We start from the raw sequence: 6,987 nt of genomic DNA, 5'->3' as shown, positions 1-6,987 counted from the left end.
TTACTTCCGTGACATGACTTGGGTAAATGATTCTGTTATCTCACATTTGTCTTTGCTGAACTGGAGCACAGTCTGTCTTGTGCAGTCTACCACTTAAACATCCCTCTCCCTAGATACACATCACCCCCAGCAGCAGCGTTTATATGGCTCAGACTAGACACTCTGACATTTCTGTTACTACAGTATCAGAGGACAGAAGCAGCCTCAACAGGCTTCTATTCAGTTATTCTAAACAAACCTCAAAGACCATGGCTTTGTATGGCCTTGGGATTGCATGGTGTCAAGTATGTGGAACAGGCTGGTTCTTAGTGGAGGGAACTTTGTATGGCCTTGGGATTGCATGGTGTCAAGTATGTGGAACAGGCTGGTTCTTAGTGGAGGGAACTTTGTATGGCCTTGGGATTGCATGGTGTCAAGTATGTGGAACAGGCTGGTTCTTAGTGGAGGGAACTTGTCATCTAAGCTCAAGCCATCAGCTGCCACCTAGTCCAGTGAATGGTCAGGGTGGAGCTCAGGATGGGGGTCCAGAAAAACCTTATGCAAACTTTGTAGGACTGTCTATTCATGATCCTCAACACGAGAGGCAAACAAGTCAGTGTGGCCTCAGCACCTTTGGCATTCTGGAGAAATGCACCAGATAAAATACATAGGATTGCAAAGGAATATCCTACAGGGTAAATGGCATTTTCCCATGTGACTTCTCACACCTCCTGATTCCAGTCCTTAGACCACTTTGGAATTGCAGATCCGAAAGGATGGGTGTTTCCATAGATTGAGGAGGGGGGGGAAGAAGGGAGGGAGGGAGGGAGGGAGGGAGGGAGGGAGGGAGGGAGGGAGGGAGGGAGGGAGGGAAGATGTCAGGCCAGCAGTCTAGCCCACCAGTCAGGACTTTCTGAGTGACTTCTTACTGAGTGCTAAGCCTGCTCCTCAACACCCATGAGAAACTCAGGTCTTCCAAGTGGACCCTGCTTTGTGGAGATTGCTCTCTAAAAATTGCAATCAGAGACTTACTGATATTAGAGAAAAGCAAAAGCAAAAAGGTTTTGATTCATCCCTTTCTGATCCATGTGACTCCTCTACTGCTCATTAGGAAAAACTATGCTGAATAAGCTTGTGTGCATATAGTACATGGAATATTAAAAGTTAATTATTTTTGAGACAGAATCTCAGTCTGTAATCCCAACTGGCCTGGAATTCACTGTGTAGCCCAGGCTGGCCTCAAAGCCACTGCCATCCTTTGTGCCTCAGCCTTACAAGAGCTGAATTATAGATGTGAACCACCATGTCTATACTTCCTTGTAATAGCAGATTTTAGATTCCATCATTTCCTCTTAAGCAGCCTCCTGTGTCATGTCTACAGGCTTCTGTGAGAGACCAGCTGTGTGTCAATTGGGGTGTTTGTGTCATGAGCTCATCACAGAGGCTCCCCACTTCTCAAATACCCTTCATTCTGAAGCACTTCCAAACCTCCTCACCATGGCTCAAGGCGCTCCTCTAGGTCTGGTGACTGTTCTGTGGAGCGGGCCTTGGGTTTTGAGTGGAAACAGAAAGTTAGGAGTTTGGGGTTGCTTGTTTGTTACCTAGCTAAGCCCTCTTGGATAGTTAGGCTAAAGTATACACAATGAACATTCAAGTGTGGCTCAAATCAGCAGCGTTTGAGTGTTTGTTAGAAAAGCAGATTCTCGGGCCCTGCTCCTAACCCAGTGACTCTGGAACCCTGGAGGTGGGACTGGGGAGCTATCTCTCCTGCAGCTCTGACCTGGGAACCTTGAGAGTCTGTTCTGCACTTGATGGGACGTGGGGACACACTGCAGATTCTTCTTCCAAAGTCGCTTCTAAGACTCAGTGTACTCTGCTGTGTGAGTCCATGTGAAATGTGAAAAGTAAGAACAGACTTCCAATGTGTCCTGGCACAGACTAAAGATTCTCCTTACAAGAGACAAGAATGGGAAGCCAGCAAGGAGTGACTGGATTAAACAACACTGATAACCAGCAGGGCAAACACCAGGACTGGCTTCTCCTTGTCTGGCATATGAAGCTTCTGGTGACATCACCTGGGCTCTAATGTGCCTTGGCAGCCACCAATAGACAGTCTTTGCCACCTACAGCTCATGTGAGCTCTCTCTCAGGCCAGCTTCACTTTGTGCCTGACATTTCCCGTGGGTCCCTGTCACAAGCTAGGTCTCACCCTCACAGCTTCATGCAGTGAAGTATGAGGGAGTTTTTGCAGAGAATTTCATCCAGTCACGTATTTTCTGGCTTCAGCAACCATTCTGATGAGGGGGACATGGAATGAAAAAGAACCACAGGATGACATCACAGCCTGGTCTCCAGGGTTCAGGGTTATGTAAGAAGTCTTCAGGAAATTGTTTCCCACAGACTGCGGGGTGAGGGGTGTTCAGGGTCTCAATGAAATTGGATGGAGGAGGAGGCTAAGAAGAGGAGAGACATGTTTTGTCTTCCAGTGTTCCTTCTTAAGCACAAACTCACCAGAATGCAGTTCTGAACACCCCCGAGATCTTCTGGTTGTATAAAAGCCTTCCTGCCTTCCCCAGGTAGTGCTGATGCCAAGGTTTGCACGTGATCTTCACACCTCTTTATGTTGACCTAGTAATGATGGAGTGAGTACCTTATACTCAAGTTACCTCCCCCCACACTCTAGTTCCAAGAAACCTCTAAATGAAGGACCTTCTAAATTCAATGACAGTTGTGCGGCCTCCTAAGGGAAGCCAAGGTGAAGAGACAACTCTTTGCCTCCCTCATCAAAGTCCATGTGAGAGTCAGAGCTGTTGTGTTCGCTGCCCCTTAAGTCACAGTAAATCATTTTCCTATGGGGACAGCAGGGACAGTCACAGCACAGCTCTTTAAAGTCACTGGGAAGATCCACAGAGCTCCCTGTTCCCTTCCTGGCCATATCTTTTCCTTCCTGACCCAGATGGTGCTTGTATCCTTTGCTCTTCCACCAGGGGGCGCCAGCAGGTACTTGGGTTGGCCACCACCTCCAATCAGATGAGCTGAGATCCAGGACCTTGAGTGCATGCCTGGTGACAGAGGAAAAATAGAAACAACAGAAGCCAAAACAATCGTGTCTGTCTGGGCTGCCAGCCACAACCATGTGTGATCCTGAGAGCTTGTCAGAGTCAGAATGGCCCAGACAATGCCTGCCAAAGGGCCCTGTCCCTCAGACCTAAGCTGTGATCTTCAAGCAGGCAGCTACTGCAGCCCTTGCAGGAGCAGCACCCTGCTGGGACTGGCTGCCCCTGTGGGAAGTGCCAGCCTCCTTGCCTTGAGTTTGTTTTCTTTCTGAAAATTGACAGCCAACACAAGCTGTGTGACCAGACACTGCGGTCCCTCTGCGTTCTGGCATCTACTGCTTCTCTCTCTTCACCACTATCGGGCAAGCCTGCTGGCCCCAGTGCTGGCCTTGCTACCAAGTGCTCACCTGGCATCTGCCTCCCCTGAGCCTGGCTGCTTAAGCTCTCTGGAAACTGACTTGCAGATCCTTCCGTGGGAGCATATGGGTCACCTGTGGGGGTCTAGTGCCTGATGCAGAGGGAGAGATGAGGGATGACAGCAAGGACTCCTGACCTTGAGGAGCTCATAGTGTTACCCCATTTGTCCTGGTAGTTCGCAGCTGGTTATAAAGCAAACTGGTCTTTGCATTGCAGAGGTCACTGAACATACATAGTTGGCACCAAGGCTCTGGGGTGCAGAGAGTTATGTTGGCATCCAGGATGGTTGTCCCTGACAGACCAGTCAGTATTTGCCTTCTGAATTTCTTGGCCACAAATTTTCCTTTGCTAAAATCAAGTTAAGGACACCTGCTTCATGGGACAACACAGTTTTATCTGTTAACTTCAGAACAAGGAACCAGTGTAAGGAACTCTCCAGGTTGACTATGAGGGATAAATAAGGTGCTGTGTTTGGCCTTAACACAGTGAGCAGTTAGTGAGTATCCATAAACAATTGTCTTGTTCTTCTTATCGCTACATAAAATAGGCATGATCTATCCCAGAAAACCTACACTGACCCTACCTATCCAAGAGCATGGGAGATCTTTACATTTTCTGAGGGCTTCTTTAATTTCTTTCTTTAAAGACTCAAAGTTCTTGTGATACAGGTCTTTCACTTGTTTGGTTAGCATTACCCCAAGGTATTTTATGTTGGGTAAACTCTTTTTTGTGTTAACTCATTTAACCCTGATTTCGTACCAGCTTTGTGCATGGGGGAACTGAAGCACAGAGGTCAAGGGTTAAAAGGTCTCAGATAAGGGTTTTGAGAAGGTAACTGAGAAGGACTGTTGAGGAGGAAGGAGTTTATTCTGAAAATGAACATTATGAACAAATGGATAACAGCATGACAGGGACTCTGAGGAGAGCTCAGGCCTCAGCATCAGAGGAAGAGAGAAATGGAGGTCTCTCTTGACCCCGTTATGATGGTGTGACAAGTTTCCCTGCACTAGGAAGGGTGGGAAGAAGGATGTGTGGTCACCAGGACGCTTTTTGATGAAAACTCCCATTGGCACTGAAATTCTGTTAGCTAGGGACTCACAGACAGTGCTTCAGTGGGAGCCTGGCTGCGTCTGTGACAACGGAATGGCTGCTGCCTGTGCTGGGTCTGACCAGTAGCTGCATTCTAACCTTACATCCTACCAGAAAGAGTCAAGCAGCTATTGATAGACGGAGCCGGGATTCTGGACCAGGCAGATCCTGGTGTAGTGGCACATGCCTTTAACCACAGGACTTGGCAGGCAGAGGCAGGCAAATCTTTGTGAAGCCAAGGTCAGCTGGCTTTTTTAGCAAATTCCAGGACAGCCAGCGCTACATATTGAAACCCTGTCTCAAAAATGAAACAAATATGCAAGCACCATTACGCAAAGCGCAAAACCAACCCACGCAGTCAGTCAGGCCCAGAGCTTGCACTCTTTCCCGTGTTACTCTGAAGCCTCAAATGATGCAGTGATTCTGACTGTGCCCAGAGAGGGGAGCCCTGTGTCTACACGACAGATTGTGACTCCTCAGCAGCTGGAGGACTCACCTGGACCAGCAGCTCCTTCTTCAGTGATCTCGAGGTGGGGGTTCCAGGGGATGAGAAAAGTAGAGAAGACAGAGGATAGGGTCAGGACGTCTTGCACAAACTTTGTCTGATGCTAAGCAAACGTATAAAGAAGTACAGCACTTAACATACTGCTTCTAGGGTGAAATGGGGCAGTCAGCAAAATCTATCACACGATGGGACAGGTCAGCCAGTGCGAGGCTAATCAAGCAATGTTGCACCAGGGAACACAGGGCATCTCAAGAGCTGCCAGGGGACACAGCAGGCACAGGACTGATAATGCCAGTCTCTGCAGGGAAAAGCCAAGTTCCCAGGGACTGGAGCCTTAATCCCGTCAAGGCCCACGCCTCAGTCCCAGGCTGGCCTTGCCAGTTCTGTTTCTGAGCCATGGCACTGAGCTGGGCTCCTTTGTCCTTTCATCAGAGCCTCTGAGAAGCCTTGGATCCGTCTAGCTAAGTGGATTTTGTTCCTGACCCCACTTTATTTTTTTTCTGACCCCACTTTATTTCCTTCCTCTCTTTCTGAGATCTGCTGAATCTTTCTTCCCTGCACTTGCCTGGGATTTCAGGAGCCATGAGTCTAATTGTCATCTTGAGACAAAGGACTGAAACTAATGCATAAGCACTAGTTTGTTGGCATCAAACCCCCCTCAATGGCAGATGCTAGGTCGATGATTAGATCAACTGGGGCCGTTGTTCTTAGCCTTCCTAATGCCTCAGTACACTTCCTCCCATTGCGGTGACCCCCAGTGATAAAATTACTTTTATTGCTCCTCCATAACTGTAATTTTGCTACTGTTATAAATTGTAATGCAAATATCTGATCTGCAAATAGTCTTATGCAACCCCTGTAAAAGGTGCATTCAAACCACAAAGGGGTCACCACGCACACATTGAGAATTATCGAACTCGACCAACACTATCAGAAACCTGTTATAGAGATCTCCAGTCCCTGTCCTGGATCACTGAGATAGTTTGACAGATTTTAGATCACTGGGCCTCCGTGCTTTCTGGTATCACATCATCAAGAATGCTCCGTTTCTGATTCTCAGTACTTGTCCTAGTGGCTTGGGACAGGTGGCAGAGTCTAGAGCACAGGGTCTCCTTGTATGGGGGATTTTACCCTAATGTTGATCTCAGAGGGAGGGCCCAGTTAGGAAGCAGAAAAGAAATCTTGGTGAAGATGCCGGGAACAGGAGTAGGGGGTGCAGACACATTGCAGACACCTCTGAGCTATAAGGCACAAGGCAGGGGTATATGATGTGTGGTCTGTAACTGAAGGCAGTAGGCTTGCATCATGGTGACTGGAAACCCTCAACACAGGCAAACAGGATTGAGGAAGATTCCTTATCTGCTGCTGGTGAGTGCAATACAAAGTCTCCTCAGACAAGGGGGCTGTGGGGATTTTATGCAGGCAAGCCTATGCATATTTCATGGAGGGAAGCACTTGAGTATGGGCACACTCCTCAGCACATGTAGGTACACACTTCTGAGCATGCCCAGTTTAGGGTCAGCGCTCAAGGAAAAATGGAGGACACAATCTCCATGTCAAGCTTACGGAGCATATGTTTACAAGACAAGTTGGCAGACAGAAATATTTGGGTGCGCTCTGCTTGCCTTGTAAAGATGACAGATAGCAACCCTGATGGGTTTGTTCTGTGGGTGAAGTAAAGTCATGTTTATACAAGAATTTTCTCCTATCTTTATAGCAGCAAGCAAATTGTGGGTAGAAGGCCAAGTAGAGGATGTATTGTGGACATTTACAGCTACAAAGGAAGGAGACTCAGAGCTTATGAAGAGAACCATTTTCTGTGGGGCTCGGGAAGGGCCTCTCACAGGGGATTTCCTACCCAGGGCTCCAGGCCTTGGCTGCCTTCCCAGGGAAAGGTGGTGTTTGCTGCGGGGACTTGCACACTGCATGGCTGCAGTTCAG

This window comes from Mesocricetus auratus, unplaced genomic scaffold (genome assembly GCF_017639785.1).
Source record: "Mesocricetus auratus isolate SY011 unplaced genomic scaffold, BCM_Maur_2.0 Super-Scaffold_100021, whole genome shotgun sequence".
NCBI lineage: Eukaryota > Metazoa > Chordata > Mammalia > Rodentia > Cricetidae > Mesocricetus > Mesocricetus auratus.
Note: the sequence above shows the minus strand (reverse complement) of the source record.